Here is an 18,020-nt window from a genome sequence, read left to right as displayed (position 1 = left end):
CTCTAAATAGGTTTGTAGTATTTTGATTAGGGAATCGATTATTCTGCGTCTTTAGGTTTAAACACTTAGTTTTCTCTCTCTACTTGGTATTACTCTTTGCTTTGAAGATTATAAAGATTGTTGATTTCGTTTTCATTGTTCTTCAATCATTCGGTATTCCTCTTTACTTTGTTTTATTTGATGAATTCTTCTACTTGCATTATATTTATTTAGTTTAGTATTATTTTAAGTGAGTAGTCTTTTTCTAAGGCTTAGTGAGGGAAGCCATGTTTATACCTATTTAATTGTGGTTTGAAGTTCTTCGATATTTGTATTGAATTAGAGTAATCTTATTGATTTTTTGATGTTTGTTTAATTCATGTGATTGCGCAATATCATGAGTTATGTTTAGCTAATAGGAGTTAGAATCGAAAGATCATACTCAATAGAGGCTTGGTACAATAGTTAGGTTTGATTATGTTGAGCGGTCGTACTAGCATATGTTGATCTAAGAGTTGTTAAGGCCCGATCCTAGGATTAACAAAATACTTTAATTATTCGAACCTCAATCCAAGTATTGTTGAACTATATTGTAGTGATGAAATTGGTATAAGCATGGTGAACCGATCGATTGCCTTAGGTTTTTAATTATTTGATAAACTTAGATCCTTTTGTGCTCGTAAATCCAAGACAACGTCGCCCGACCGGGCGGTTTGGCCGGCCGACCGAGGGTTTTTCGGGAATATTAATTATTTCCTTTTTTAGTCGATTTTGTAAGCAAACTATAAATAGGTCTGTAGTATTTTGATTAGGGCATCGATTATTCCGCGTCTTTAGGTTTAAACACTTAGTTTTCTCTCTCTACTTTGGTATTAATTCTCTGCTTTGAAGATTATAAGATCGTTGATTTTGTTTTCATTGTTCTTCAATCATTCGGTATTCCTCTATACTGTGTTTTATTTGATGAATTCTTCTACTTGCATTATGTTTATTGAGTTTAGTATTATCATAAGTGAGTAGTCTTTTTCCACGTCTTAGTGAGGGAAGCCATGTTTATACCTATTTGATTATGGTTTAAAGTTCTTCGATATTTGGATTGAATTAGAGTAATTCCTATAGATTTGTTATGCTTGTTTAATTCATGTACTTCCGCAATATCATGAGTTATGTTTAGCTAATAGGATTTAATATCGAAAGATCATACTCAATGAAGGCTTGGTACAATATGTAGGTCTGATTATGTTGAGTGATCGTAATAGTATATGCTGATCTAAGAGTTGTTAAGGCCCGACCATAGGATTAACAAAATACTCTAATTATTCGAACCTTATGTCAAGTATTGTTGAACTATATTGTAGTGATTAAATTGGTATAAGCATGGTGAACCGATCGATTGCCCTAGGTTTTTAATTATTTGATAAACTTACATCCTTTTATGTTCTAGTTTAGTTATTAATTATTCAATCAACTTCCTCTCTTGAAGTAGTTGAATAATTGAGCATAAATCTATGAAACTCCTCTTCATGTGGATCGACCCGTATTTGCCAGTTTCTGCTAACCTGATACCGTGCACTTGCGGTATATATTTTAAAACCCATCAAGTTTTTTGTGTCGTTGCCGGGGACACGGCTAGTTTCTATAACTTTTTTGATTGATTATTTGTACTATTTCTTCTGTCTCATTAGAAATTCAAGTTCCAATTGATGCAATCTCACTACACATTTTTTCTTTGTTTCTTTTGTGTCCAGGTCTAAAAGAACAGGTAGTCCAGTTCCAAATGATTATGATCTTGAGAAAACCCTCCGGCAACTCAAGAAGAAACAAAAGAAGAAGAAGCAGTCTACTAATCAAGGAAAATCCACGGAAGAAGCATCATAATTGATCATGCCTCCTAAATCATAAAAATCTTATGGGGTACATTTCCCTGGCAATGTTCCCACATACCCTAATATGTCTGACATACAAGCGACCAACTTTGAGATCAAGCCTACCCTCATTCATATGATCCAACTAAACCAGTTTAGCAGGCATCCAACGGAAGACCCTACAAATCATTTACAACAGTTTCAACAATCTGTCGTACCATTAAGCATCAAAGGGTTACTCCTGATCAGTTGAAGGTCATGGTATTTGAGTTTTCTTTGAAAGACAAAGCTCAAAAATGGTTGAATGATGTTACATCAACTGAATGGAGTGCTATTTCTGAAGCATTCCTGAAAGAGTATTATCCTCCTACCAAGACTCCAGAAATAAGATATAAACTTGCTACCTTTCAACAAGAACCCGATGAAACGCTGAAGGAAGCATGGAATAGGTTCAAGGACCTACAGAGAGAATGCCCATACCTCAATTTTGACAAGTGGTTCATCACCCAAGCATTCTACAATGGTCAACAACCCCATATTAAGAGTACAATTGATTCATCTGCAGGAGGTGTTTTCCTAGATAAGGAGGTGGATGAAGGGTACATTTTTCTGGCCAACTTCGCAATTCATTTTCATATGACATTGCATAGTCCAATGGGTCTGAACCGGTGAGGGGGATTGAGCATTAGTGGTCTTAGGGATCATAACCAAAATACTATGATTCCATTGCTTCATTAGTTTCCATGTGGATAAAAAATTTTGAACTCCCTACACAACTGAAGCTCCAACTATATGCCAATGAAGTTTATAGAATTCTACTGTAATCCCATCTGGGCCAGGAGAAGTATTGGTTTCATTTCAAAGATTTGTTGATGAATTTCTTCTACATAAGGGATTTGATTAAGAGTGTCGAGATCTTCCAAAGTTAAATGTGGTAAATCGAGCTCATTCAAGGAATTCATGATTTGTGTGTGAATTGGATGAGTGGTATTTGGGCAGTAAACTTCGGACATGAAATTGACCATAACATTCATGACATCTACAGGTTTATCAACACATCTACCATCTTCACGTTGGAGCATCAAAATTCTGTTGTTTCTTTGTCTTGTTTTAACTCTAGAATATCAAATTATTGATGTAGTGTCATCTTTTGTAACCAAACATCTTTCATTCGTTGTTTCCAATAGATGAAAGCTCATGAAGCTTCCAAAAAAAGAGTGTTTCCCTCTTGCAGATAGTAGAACACTTGTTGAAAGTTTGAAACATCTCTTTATGAGTTCAGTTTTTTAACAATATCTTTCTAGTTGATACCCTGATGTTTTTTATGATCCAAAGACCACTTTTGAACTTGAGAGCGAACTTTTATAAGCTTTTGGGTAAGAATAAAACTAGGGTTTCCATTAAGATTCAACTTCCATACTTCCTTTATAATGTTCACAATTTGAGGCAATAGTAATCTCCAACTTTCTAGTTGGTAGTGTCTTGTAGATAAAATATGTGCAGTAGGGTTATCAAAGACTATGGCTCCATGATCAGAACAGATTAAAGGTTGATTGACAATAACACTATTTGGGAAGTGATCGAACCAGGACTGAGAAGCATAACCTATACCTAATGTTTCCATGATAGTAAAAGGAGGATCCCTTTTGTTAGACCAGGTGAAGCTAGGTCCTGTGAAAGCGATATCAATTAAGTTTGTGTTTGAACTCCAAGACATGAAGGAATTCCAACCTTGAATACTTGTGTTACCTTCTATCATATCTTCACAAAAGTCAAGCTGGTTAAAATCACCTAAAATGGTGTAAGAGTCGAAACAAGAAATGTGGGAAGAAAGTTAGGTCTAGACATTTTGCCTATCTTGGACATGGGGAGCACCATACATAAACACTCCATTCCATCGACGGCCACATGTAACTCCTTAACTTCTAAGCATCATTAATTCATTAATTAACTCTTACTTAGCAGCGGAAGACTTAACTTAATCGGTGCGTTACTGCCGTAATTTCCTTTTGGAAAATACAAGGCAACATAAGTTCGTTAAATGACATAACATTATGATTATGAAACTTTATAACTAACTTAGAAATGCATAAATAACTAGGTGAAACATAGTTAAGGTTCATAACCTAATGTTCTTAAGCTTAGAATACATAATAAGAGTCTGCATAATTTAAGTTGTAATTATTCCTCACTGCTACGCCATTCCGTTATCCCCGTCATTACCTAAAACAGAAAAGCAAAACGTCATGAGCCGAAGCCCAGTAACATACTACTCTAACATCGTAAATTCATTTCAATTCATTTTAGTTGCAAACAGGGAGGAGAGAAATAGAGTAAAAACATTTCATAAACATTTTATGTAAACATAAATTCATTATTATCTTCATATCATAATCATCATATAATTATCTTATTGGTAACTTTGGCGAGTATAACATAGGGACGTCTCATCATCATCATCATAATCATAGGGCAATAGCCACCAGGGACAATGTCCCTAACCAGAAGGTGGCATAAAGCCATGCATAGTGCGGTGCCACCAGGGACAATTGCCCTAACCAGAAGGTGGCGTTTCCGCCATAGAATAGAACGGTACGTGCACGACCAACATAACATCGTACTGCCAAGAACCATCTTTCACTTTTGTTTATCATGTTCCATTTCTTTTTATTTATACATTATACTTCACAATCATCATGAAATCATATTCTTTAATCTTTCGCAATCATCATAAATTACGTAACGTCATGAAATTCATTTTATAAAAGTATTTCATATCCCGCAATCCATAAAAGCATACATTTAACATAAACATTATACAAAGATCAACATAAAACATATATTTAGAAAGGGAATGCGGGTGTTAGCAGTAGACGTTACCTCAAATCCTGCTTAGTAACTTTGATAGTCGGGGGAGGCTTGTAATATCCCTTTTTCCTTAATCTAACCAATAATTGATAACGAGACGATTAATATTGTAACTTCCTCATTTGTTATTATTATAGTTATAAGGTTGACTCGTTAACCAAATTAATGTGGACTATGTATATATTTTTACTAAACTTTATAAACCTCTTATTACTTAATAATATCTTATTACTTAACTTTTCTCTAAATAAAATTAAAACTCATCATATGTATATTTTAATTAATTAAGGTCGATAACATGGACTTAACAAGATAAAAGATAAGACTACTTAGTATTAAATTTGCTAAACTTATTTCACTCAACTTGCCCATTAATTATGCTAAGTCATAATACTTGTATTATATTATACTTATGTTTAACATAGTAGTATGCTAGTAACTAGTTGTATTTGTACGTAATACTTCCAACAACAATCAAGTTAGAGGTTGTATTACTGAGGCCAAACATCATAAGTAGGAAAATATGATTTAGGTGCATTAGGCCCAAAAATCACTAATCAAGTTCAATTATTAATTAAGCCTACATACTATAACTCATACAAAACAGAAGATAAAAAGGAAAGAGAAATAAAAAGGAAACAGAAGGTATGTCTCCAATTCAGAGGCGGATTCACAGGGGGTACATACAGTGGGTACAGCTGTACCCCCATTCCCCAAAACTTTTTTGAAGAAAATAAAAGCAAAAGGGTAAAAAAAAAGAAGTTACACTGTATCCTCTCTTTCTCTCTCCTCTGGGCTCTCTGTCATTCATAACGTTATTTTTCCCTCTCCCTCATCCTTTTTCCTCTCTGAAATCAACAATGGACATTGAAGGATTATCGATGATCTGTGTCGGTATCAGTTCTTTTGATAAAGATGAATATGGTAATATTGATTACATCAAGGAAGAATTTTGCTTAGGTAAAAATATGCTTTACGAAAAACCCTAATTTGTTTGTGGGAGCTGATTTTTGTCATTCATTGATTTAATTGTTTGATAATTTGAAGGATTTGTTGAGGTATTTGCGCCGTGATGATCCGTCGACTAGGGAATAGGGATGAAGATCTGTTTATATCCCTTTTTCTTTTCTGATTACGGCTGGAGTGTCGCTCGCCGGATATTGCTGACCGCCGCCTGCGAAGGCCGGTCGCTACTAACCCAGAACGGCAGAACGCCAGTCGCCAGAACCCAGAACAGCAGAACCCTACTGGTTGAGGTATTTTTTTATATTTCTGTTAATTTATAGAACTTTTCAATTTTTTTTGAATGGAATTTGGAGATATGATTAGAACTATGTTAGGTGTGAACTGATGAATGGAATTTTGATGTGCATTGATATTTTGAATTGAAATAAGAAATTATGAAAAATGAAATTTCAAGTGCAATTGTGTGAAATATGGAAATTGAGGTTACTTGAATTGAAATTAGAGATTAGAAATTGTGAAATTGAAATAGAGGTTGTGAATTGAAATTCGTTGAATTTGAAATTAGAGGTATTGTGAAATGTAATTTGAAACAATGGACTTTGGAATTGATATCTAATAATATGTTTACTTTATACTATATTTGGAAGATGAAAAAACAAAAGTTTACAATCTTTTTGAAAGAGAGGTGGATGAAAATCACAAAAGTCGTCTTTTAACTCAAGTATTGGCATTGTATTTTGATTTGAATTTTAGTCGTAAATTCACTCTGATAATTCCGTACCCCCATCCCGTAATTCCTGGATACGCCACTGGTTTCCATATACCTTGCGGCAAAAAAAAAAAAAAAACAGGGGAAAGGAGGAACAGCTGTGTGTCGCCAGAGAGGGAGAATGCAGCAGTGAGCTTGAGGGTGGTTCGTCGGAGTGACGGAGGTGGTTCGTTCAGGTGGGTCGAGGAGAGAGAAAGGTGCTGCGAGTGGGTGTAGCGAGAGAAAGGAAGGGAGTGCGTGGTTAGGTGATGCTGCCGCCGTGGTGGCGACGCTGACGCAGGTGGTGGTTAGTGATGTCGTGGTGGTGCACAGGGCGCTTGGTGGATGACGATGTTGTTGGTGGTGGTGTCGTGGCGGTGCTGGGCAGCTTGCCCAAAATAGAGAAGAAGGAAGAAGGTAAAATGGAGGAGAGAGAAAATAAAAATTCTTGGCTATTTGCTAATTATTTGTTCTGATTTTTGCTTGTGGCTAGATGGAATTATCAACTGGTATTTATAGAAATTATTGGAAGCTATGCTCCTACTGTTGTCAGTTTATCCTTTGAAAAATATGAACTTGGGTCAAGATACATTAATGGAGGAAGATTGAGAATTCAAAATTTGGGGCTTCTTTCAGATTTTGTGAGATATTGTAGCAAGCTTTATTGACTAATGAAGAAGATTTCTGACATGAGCGTTGTAGTATAGAGTTAAAGTGTTTGATTTCATGTGTGAACACTTTTAAAGAATTTGCCAGAGAAGAAAAAAAATGGAGGAAGGAAGAAGATGGGCTAGAGTGCTAGACTCATAGGGGCATTTTTGAAATTTCTATTTTTGCTTAAGTATATACTTGTTCTATTGTCCACAAGTTAGATAAATAAAGGGAACTTGAAATAGCTTATTATACATTTTAATATCTATAATTCTTGTTTTTGTTAGTTTGAAGAGATTTAATTTATAATTAATCCGTCAATTAGTATTACTTAAATACGGGATATTATACCACAAGGCTGTACAACCTTAAACTATGAAGTTTTGACAAGCATAAGTACAAGAAACTGCAAAATTTAGTCCAACCTACAACTAGTAGACCTCCTTTAGTACCTATTGAATTATAACCAAAAGTATAGGTAGGAGGAGAGTTAAAACTACATTTTAGTAGAAACGCCCACATAATACATCTTAGTTTCACTTAGGAAAAGAAACATAGGTTGATTGGTAAGAGTACGAGTAAGCCAGTTAATATAAGGAATTTTAGGGGAGTTTGGCTCATTAAGTCCCCTACAATTCCAAGCAATCATTTTCATGGCTTAATGGTTGATTGTGAAAGGACAGTCAACTCATCCTGAGTGTTAAGAGTTAGAGCTAGTGAGAATTGAGTATCGATAGAGTCTTGAGCATGGAGGTGCAAGATGGTTGTTGTAGCTAGGGGATCAAAAGTTTTGAGCTTCTTGGGTGAAATGAATTCACCATCATTTCCTTGCACACACTTTTTTCCCATGTTGGAGAGGTGAATTCATCACCTGGTTCAACACCTAAGTCAATAGCCAATTATAAATCTGTGATTGCCTTAGAATAAAGTTTCATCATTCCTTGATCCGTACGCCAAAGATTAAAATCACCCCTTATTTTCCATTCTTGCAACTGAATTCTTCTTTCTTTCCTGAACCAATCAGTGTAGATAACACCTGTGAGTGGTGTTTGTCCATATGAGAGAGAACTGTGTAGCTGTTGCGTTGGAAGTCTTTTTTGGCAAAGTAGAGTAAGTGTGAAGAAGGTGGTCGGTGGGCGCTAAGACTGGAGTGTTTGGAGGATCATTTTAAGGAGAAAAGCATCTGTATTGTTAGAAGGTGATTGTGAGAACTTTTGAAAGTGAGAGGTGGGAGAGTGATGAAAAGGTGCAGGGTGAAGTCTTATTGGAGTTGGGTTCTGAACGAGTTTTCTAAGTCTGGTTCCTGCTTCAATAAAGAAGGAATTGCAATTTATGGAGGTAGTGTTTATTATAGTTGGCGTATTTTGAGGGATGTGTAATCTAAGGGTTGTAGGGAGATAGTGTAAAGTGATATCATCTTGTAAGAGGCCTGTAGTAAAGTGAAGTGGGAGGATGAGAGGATTTGTATCGAGGGGAGAAGGAACTGGTGAGTGAGTGCTGACATTAGTCCAGTCTAAGATGCCAAGCACTTGAAATAGGGTAGGCTTACTAGGGTTTGACTCTAGAACAATTTCTTGTGGAGCTTTAGAGGACTGTGCTGTCTCAAAATAAGGATTTGCATGAGAAGGATTCTAGAAGGGTGTTGGATTTTAAACAATGTAGGAAGGATCAGATCTTAGATTGAGGGTGTGAGTATCTTCAACTCTTGAGATATCACCAAGGTTAGGAAACTGAGCATGGTTATTAGACGATATAATTGAGCATACGGATCATCCCCTAATATGTATCTTGTACCTGGAGATCTAGATACATAAGGGTTGCTGTGAGGTAGATGACCTGAATTGTTAATTTCTTGGCTTCATTCTGAATTATCATGAGATGGAAGTAAATTGATATAGAGATCATCTGAATCCAAATCATCATCCCTAGTTTGATAATCAGTAGAATATGTAGAATCTGGTAAGTTGGTTTCAGGTGGCTTATAATATTCTTGTCGACGCATTCTGGTATATTATTTGGTTCATCTCTAAGTTTGAGGTTTAGTTTAGAGTTCCTATATTTGAATATGTAAGGTAAACCTATTATAAGGTTGGTATAATAGTGAGAGTGGAGAGGGCCATAAAGAACTTTAGCCCCCCTTTTTTCAAATTCAGAAAGGTGGGAATGGATTCTACGTGAAGCTTCATAGAGAGCATCTAATGGTGGAATGACCCACGTATCCACAAGTTTTACAGAATTTATAAACACCTTCCACTAGTGGTAAAAAGCTCATCTGATGCGGTCAAAACTGGGCTTACTGATGCGGTTTCGGGCTGCATTGGTTGGGCTCGCAACAATTCCCAAATATTAACTAATCCGGTCCTAAATCGGATCAGCTAATCATTCACTGGTGCGGTTTTAAATTAAAACCGCAGCGGTAAGCAAGTTAACCGCTGCGATTTTGACCCAAAACCGCAGCGATAAGCAAATTAACCGCAGCGGTTTTGGGTCAAAACCGCTGCGGTTAACTACCCAAAAACCAAATTTTTTTGTATTTTTCTTTCTAAATTACAGCAAACAGTACATTTTGATAATTAGAAATCCTCTCTTACACAATTGCAGCCAATCACACAAATGATTTATATAACAAACGAATTGATAGAATCGTATTTTATACAATTGCAGCCAATCACATTAACAGAGCAAACAAAATTAATAGAAATTAAACAATAGAAAAGAAGAAAAAAAACGGAACAGGGCCATTGAAGAGACAATTAAATCAATAGATCCAAACTTATATAACTTTACAAGTGACGAAATAAAAAATGAAAAAAAATGAGGCAAACAAATGCAGAAAAAACAAAAAACAAAACACTAACTAAAAATACGAAATTCTAAATAACAAAAACGAAAACAATCGAAGGGTAAACTCTGAAATTATAAACGAAAATAAGAAAGTGGGACGAAAATGAAAATTAAAAACGAAAAAAAACCCAACCCTAGATCTGGAACAAAAGCGAAACACGAAAATCGAAAGTTAAACATGGTGGAGACAATATCTGATAGAGGAGATGACGACGACGAAAATTGACAGAGGAGAGGAGTGGTTGTTATTGACAGCGACGAGCGACGGAGTGGAGAGAGAGACCGCCATTGATGAGCGACATAGACTAATGAGCGTTGAGATCGAAGACGGTTCCACTAGTAGAATAAATGCTATTTGATGTGGTGAAAAAGTGGCCTATTGCTGCGGTTTTGGGCGCGCAGCAATTAAGGGCGCAGCAATAGGTAATAATTATATTGCTGCGGTTTTAAACCGCAGCAATATCTACAAATATTGCTGCGGTTTTTAGTCCAAACCGCAACAATATTATTATGTATTATCGATTTAACAGAGAGTATTGCTGCGGTTTTGGGCCAAAACCGCAGCAATATGTCAAACTATTGCTGCGGTTTTGGCCCAAAACCGCAACAATAGGTCCTGGTAACCAAAAAAAAAAATTTTTTTTTTTTTTTTTTTTGCATTTTGCAATCACATTTGAAAGATTAAAATTAGGCAACAAATCCATCCACTATCCACCAAATTCATAAACGAACTGAAGATAAAATGACATGTAAATCAGATTAATATATATAAATAAAAAAAAGTAATTACATAAATAATACAAAAAATAAAAACAAATAAAATGAAAGAGCAAAAATAAAAAACAGTTACATCTAAATTACTAAATATAATAAGAACAATATTAAAAAAAAAAAAAAACTGAAAACAAAAAACCCTAAAACAAAAAACCCTAAAACAAAAAATAATAAACTGAAAAATGAAACTGAAATATAGCCAAGAACGAACAACGATTCAACGTCCGGCGAGCAGCGAGAAGGAGGACGAACAACGACAAAGAGGACGAACAAAATCTTGCAAAAATAAACGTAAACAACTAAAAAAATCAAAATCGTAAAACTCAGAGCAGAAAGGACAAAATATCGAAAAAAAACAAGAAATTGAATGTCAAAATCAGAGAAATACCTGATGAAAACAAGATCTGAACGACGACGGCTTCGAGAGGAACGACGAAGGTTCGCGAGGAACGAAGAGCGCGGGCTTCGAAGGGTCGATCTGAAAGACGACCGAACGCAAGTTCTTCGACTGGTGAGGAAGAGGAAATCTGGACCAACGAGAAGAAATCTCGACGAAGCCACCGAGGGCAAGGTCTTCAACTGGTGAGGAAGAGAAAATCTCTACCAACGAGAAGAAATCTCGAGGATGACAGAAATCTCGACGAAGCCTTCTTCTGGTGAGGGAGGATTGAAGAACGAGAATGAGGGAGGAGAACGAAGATGAAGAACGAGAATTTCTGGTGGGATGAGGAAAAGGAAGAGAGAGGTTAAGAGGCGTGTGACGGTAGGGATAAAGTGTTGGGGGAAAACCCTAACTGATGAGAGGCGCTGAGAGAGAGATGGAAAGTGAGGGAATATATTAAAAAAATATTTCGCAGGTAGGGATAATTTCGCAGGCCCCTGTCTTTTTTTTTTAGTGACAGCAATATTGCTGCGGTTGTCACATAGGACCGCAACAATATATTAAAAAAAATATTTTTTTAATATATTGCTGCGGTCCTTCGTGGAAACCGCATCAATATTTGCTGTTCAGGGCCCCACATTATTTTTAAAAAGTGTCAGTTAGACAATATTGCTGCGGTTTTGGGCGGGAACCGCAGCAATATTGTTAATTTCTATTTTTTCTTTTCTTTTTGCGTGTTATATTGCTGCGTATAGGTAAAACCGCAACAATATCACCGCAGTAAATAGCATTTATTCTACTAGTGTTCGTGGCGATGAGATCAAAAAATGACGGTTCGTGGCGGTGTGATCGAGAAACGACGGTGGTTGATGAAGAAACGACGTTGGTTGTTGATGAGGAATTGAAAAGTGAAGAAACGAAGATGGTGCCGACGATCTGGTGGGGAGGATGTTGTTGATGATGATAGATGATTTAGGGTTTGTAAGAGGAGATCGAGTTGCTGAGAGGGGGAAGAGGAGAAGGGGCTAATGAGAGGAGTTTTAGGGTTTGGGCGGCGTTCGTCTGAGTTGGGAGGACCGAGTGTGAGAGAGAGGAGAGGGTCATGCACTGCAATCTCCCATAATTTTAAAGGATTTTATAAATATATTTAAGTATTTATATATTTATATTTAAACCCAAATTAGTTTTGAAATGATTTGACTATTTAAAAAGGTTGACTATTTTAAAAGTCAAATGAAATTATTTTTCATGAGTTAATAAAGTTGAGAATATTTTAATTAAGCATGTTTTGATAAAAGTTTTAAATACTAATTTATATTGAAAAAGAAGTCTAAATGGAATTGAGGAACCTAAAAATCCTAAAAGGATAAGAGGAAATAGGGTCATGTTAATGATTAAAGTCCCAAGCTATTTATCTTGTTCATCATCAAATTTCATTAAACCTTATCTCTTTTTCCTAAGCCCAAAAAAGAAGCCTTTTTATAAATATCCTAATACCCAATTACTTTTCCCCACACAAATTATTTTTCTCTCTCTTTCACACGCCATTCACGTTTTTTTTTTCTCCCTCTCGGTTTTCTCTCTCCTCTTCGTTCGTTCCCTTCGTTCTTCCTCTCAAACACTTTCTTCTTGTTCAAGTAACGTTTATTCTTCAACAATAAACGTCACCAAGTGTTCGAAACCAACCCATACCATTGTCGGCTGCTGCTGCTACGCCCTTCCTTGCCGGCGCCTTCCTTCCTTCTCCTCTTTGTTGGTTGTTTTCTTTTCTTCTTCCTCAAGTTTCCATTAAAGACTATATTTTTTATGTTTTCTTTTGTTCTTGATCATGATTATTAGTTTTAATTACTGTTTTAATATGTAATATTGATTTATATATAGTTTATATTATAAGAAAAAAATTTAGATTTGTTATTATGATTAGATTATACTCCCCCCGTTTCCTAAAGATCTTCCCTTTTTCCGTTCAAGTGCGTTTCCAAAAGATCTTCCCTCTTTTACTTTATTCCTTATTTTGAATTTTTTTCCCTTTTTACACTCTCATGTCCCTATCATATGGTCCACCATTACATTATCAATTCAATTTTACTTCCTTTCTCTCTCCTACTTTGACCCCATTTTTATTTGTTTATTTATTTTAACCCATTTCTCTCTCCTACTTTACCCACCCCACACCCCCACACAACTTGATTCTCATTGGTATCTGTAGTAATAGTAACAAGGAAGATCTTTAGGAAACGGAGGTAGTAGTTTTAATCATGAAAACATGAATTTTTAGGGTTTTAATTGCTAGAAAAACCATAGTAGCTTATTAGATACTATGAAATTGATTTAGAATATGATTTTAAATATATTATATATGTTTAAAGGAGGTTTATTAATTTTTAAAGTTGATGTAATTTCAGAAAGGTTTTAATTATGGAGTTTTAAATTACTAGTATGGTAGCACTATGCTAGAAATTAAAAATAATTGAAGTTTTGATATTAAAATCAACTTTTAAACGCATTTAGAGGGGATTTCAAATAATTTAAAGCTGCTGTAATTTTTATTTAAGATTATTAATTTCGGCTATGTTGTTTTCTAGGTGGAGAATATTTTGTAGGGAGCTTTTAGAGAGTTAAAAGTGGCCTACAAGCTAGTTTACACGAGGTACGTACATAATTGCGTGCTATGTGATTAGTATCATGTTTTAAGAGATTTTAGTATCATGTATAGGAAATTATTATGTTGATATATATATGATTTCCAGTATTTGATTGTTACATGTTTTATGCCTGTGTGCAAGCATGTGAATTGAGATTTATTATGAGTACTGGATTGTATGTTTGTATGGAATATTTGATACAAGCATGAAAAATAAGTTTATTTATTAATTCGCATGAGGAATTGATATACGTTACAAAGAATCAAATCATGATGTTCATGTATTCCTGGCAAGTATTATTTTTGTTATCTCATGAGGACTATGGGCATTATTTGGTAAGTTGGAGTTATGCCTATATAAAGGTAAGTTGGATTGGTGGCTAGGTTCAACAAATAAAATGGATTGGATTAAAGGAAGTAATTTTGGATTGTAAGTTGTGATCACTTATTAAATCCTAAGATAAAAGAAGTTCATTTGTGATTATTTGATTATTTCCGTTTTGCTTGTATGTGTGTGTCATAACAAGTAATAATTGGTAATTAACGTAAAGTGTGACGAGAATAGTTGTAGACTTTAGACTGGTGCACGTCTAGAGTTGGACATTGGGAGTTGGGGTTATGGTGAGCGTGCCATAGCTTTTTCTAGGATGGATTGATCCCCATTCCTCTTTTATTTCAAAGGTTCCTCGATATCGTAGGTCATTCGGGAATACGTAGTGGCTCACGTATTCCGTCCTCGTAATGAAGGCTGGTTGGTAGGACAACTCAGGGTCCAATAACTATTCCATTTAAAGTAATAAAAAGATGTTTAAAGTTTAGTTTAGTAAAACTTGCCTGCAGAATGTCATATGATTATTTATCCCTGCACGTTATTAGTAGTAGAGTTCGTATTGTGTCGGACGAGTCCGACACAATATTCTCGTCGGACGACTTCAGTTAGAAGCACTTGTGCTTCAGTTAGACGCACTTGGGTTTCAGTTGGTCTTTATTTTTTTTCAGGTAGTCTTCATTTTTTTTCAGGTAGTCTTCATTTTTTTTCAGGTAGTCTTCATTTTTTTTCAGTTAGTCTTCTTTTTTTTTCAGTTGGTTTCAATTTTTTTCCAGGTAGTCTTCAAATTTTTTTCAGTTAGTCTTAATTTTTGTCAGTTAGTGTTCATTTTTTTTCAGTTAGTCTTCATTTTTTTTCCAGTTAGTCTTCATTTTTTTTTAGTTAGTCCTAAATTTTTTTCAGTTAGTCTTTATTTTTTTCAGTTAGTCTAAATGAAAGTAACTTATGTCTAAATGAAAGTAACTTAGGTCTAAATGAAAGTAACTTACCTTTAAATGAAAGTAAGTTACCTCCAAATGAAAGTAACTTACCTCTAAATGAAAGTAACTTACCTCCAAATGAAAGTAACTTACCTCTAAATGAAAGTAACTTACCTCTAAATGAAAGTAACTTACCTCTAAATGAAAGTATATAGTTTCCTCGATGGAGATAAGAGATGAAATCTGATATCTTGTTGTGCAAATATGGGCTGTTGTGGGGGACGATGTAAATGTGCATTGCAGAATGTAGACTTTTGACTTATCATCTCCCTTATCATCTTCACCTGCCTCTTCTAAATGCTCGTACAATACAATGCTAATGTCGGAGCTTGCGCACATGAGGAAACTATACAATGATATTATTTACTTTGTGCAAAATCATGTCAAGCCTGTTACTGTACCACTACTCCAACTAATAATTCTTACCCTTCACCACCTTTAGTTACTGCTGTTAATTCCATGCCCAAAAAACAAGAAAAAGTATAATGGCGCAAAGGAAGCGAGGAGAGGTTAGGATGGTTTTTGTGGGTTTCAATAGTTTTGTGGACATTGAAGGACTTTGGGATGAAGCTGATTGTTGGGACTTGGGAGAACTGACATTGAAGGAATTTCGGATTCTCTAATTTCTTCTGTGAATATTTTGGGCTCAGCCCGTCCGACCAAACACATTGGGTCAGACGGTCTGACCCAATAGTTTCACTTAGTAGTATCATGTTAGGAATGTTTATGTTTTAGTATGTAGTACTCAACTTTGCTGATTACGTGCTTTGTTTGTGTGTGTGATCATGGTTTTGCCTTATTGATCCTCTGATGATCCTTTATGGTGAGCAGATTCAGTATAACATTGACATTACATGTTCGCAGATGTGCATCATTGGAAATCTGGAGTGGAGAGAATGTGTAACTAGTATAGTTTATTTTCTGCATTGTTAAGAACATATTTTATTTAAGTTTGTTGAGTTGTTTAAGTTGGTTTGTTTAAGTCCTAAACACTTGTTTATTTACTTATTGAGTTATAATAAAGTTAAAGTTTAGTTAATTGTTTTCCGCTGCAAAATTCTGAATAAGCCGATACGTTATCACACAGGCGATAATACTTGGGTAATTCTCTACTTGTATATTATAAAAGTATTTTCTAAAAAGAGAGAATTTATCGGGGTGTTACATGCACTAGTGGAAAAAATCCCATCTAAAATAGTCAAAATTGGAATTAAGATTCGGTTTTAGTCTGCATCAGATAGGCCGCATCAGATTGTGTGGTTTTTGAAACAAAAAAAAAGTTACAACAGCAGCAGCGAAACAAAACTGCAACAAATTTATAACACCCACAAGCCACACCCATAAGCAAGATGAACCAAAATCAAAACTCAAGCATTACAAACTGATTATACAAACTAAATTACAAAAATTTCGCAAACTAAATTATGAAAAATTCAGAGAAAATAAATTAAAGAATAGAAAATTTTATATAAACTGATTAAAGACGAAAAATTGAAAACGAAATATTATACGAATGTATACATAATAACGACATCAATTGGCAACGAAATTAAAATGAAAATTAAATAACTAAACTATACTTAAAACTGAAAAATAAAAAAAAATCTGATAATTGAAAAATATTGAGCAAAACTATAAACTATACTAAACCATAATTAAATAATTAAAAATGTTGAACAATATAAAGTAAAACTGAAAAATCGAAAAAAATAAACAAAATCAAACAAAATAACAAATCTAAATCCTAAATTACATGCGAAATTACATTCATCATCTTCGTCTTCGTTTTCGTCTCGTCGTGCGAAGGTAGTGATGCGGTGGCGATGGTGGTTCATGAAGCGATGGTGGTGAAGTGACGAAGATGTGGTTCGTGGTGGACGCAAATGTTGTCGTGGTGGTGGTTCGTTGTGGAAGGAGAAGGGAGAAGGGAGTAAGGAGGAAAGAGAAAAGGGGCGTCGTCCAGTAGGGACAGAGGAGATAATTTTAATTTTTAGGGTTAGGGTTATAAGAGAGGGACTGGACTGGGGTTATAAGGGAGGGGTTGGGTTGGGGTTAGGGAGAAATGGGCCATGAGAATTGGGCCTCAATCTGGGACGCGAGTTCTTTTAGGATTTAGTAAGGGTAAAATCTGATGTCGTCTCCAAATCGCATCAGATTAAAGAAAACGGCAGCGGGTTCACTAAAGGACCGTATCAGGTTTTCCACCCAGCTTTCCTTTCCATTTTTTTAATTGATTTTTTTGATGCGATTTCGTATAAATCGCATCTACTACTAAGTGACGGATAAGGTTTTTTCCACTAGCGTTCATAACGAAAGTAGACCCACACAACTTAATCATCATATAAGGGTAACTAGCAGCCGGGAATAAAGGGCTTTGACAATTTTATAAACAAAAGTGCACGGATTCCTGGGTTGTTAGCAAGGGTGTGACTTGGTAAATCTATTTGGTCAATGTAACCTAGGTGTTTAAGGATACAGACTGGCCCAATCTTTATCAAGAAACCCTAAAGGGAGACCAGAAATTCTTATCCATATTCTTGTAGAGTCAAAGCTGAGGTGTTGAGGAACAATTGTCCAGTGAGCTCTACGAAGGGTTATGACACGACCTTCGATGATTGTTGTGTGCTGAGAGATGAGACCATCTACATCTCTATGATTGAAGCATTCAAAGACGTAGTAATTTCCTGTTTTTTGAACATTAATTGCGTCTCTTTTCTCCCACTGTGAGTTGACTATGACTTGAACTAAGTGGATTGGTGGAGGATTTGGGCCAAAGAACACTCCTAAAACGGAGGAGTTCCAACGAATATTGGTAAAAGGATTAAAAATTGGAGGGGAGGGAATTAATATACCCATTCTAAAGTTGGAGTTATTATTCTGGCTTTGCATGGTGGTTTAGGAAAGTAAATGCACGTTAAAGCAACTTTTTAGAGAAAAGCGGAGAATAGAAGAAAAGAAGGGAGTTAGATAGTTAAGACTTACAGTGGAGAG

The 18,020-nt window shown here is 35.4% G+C and overlaps 1 non-coding gene across 1 annotated transcript; it reads right to left on the bottom strand.

Annotated features, from left to right (window-relative positions):
- Positions 1 to 2,225: 2,225 nt before the first annotated feature.
- Positions 2,226 to 2,332, bottom strand: LOC125493010 (small nucleolar RNA R71). Its single transcript, XR_007269392.1, has one exon. It is a non-coding gene; the product is annotated as a small nucleolar RNA R71 (small nucleolar RNA).
- Between the last annotated feature and the right edge of the window lie 15,688 nt (positions 2,333 to 18,020).

This window comes from Beta vulgaris, chromosome 8, assembly GCF_026745355.1.
Source record: "Beta vulgaris subsp. vulgaris cultivar EL10 chromosome 8, EL10.2, whole genome shotgun sequence".
NCBI classification, from domain to species: Eukaryota; Viridiplantae; Streptophyta; class Magnoliopsida; order Caryophyllales; family Amaranthaceae; genus Beta; species Beta vulgaris.
This window is presented reverse-complemented; position numbering and strand designations above follow the sequence as displayed.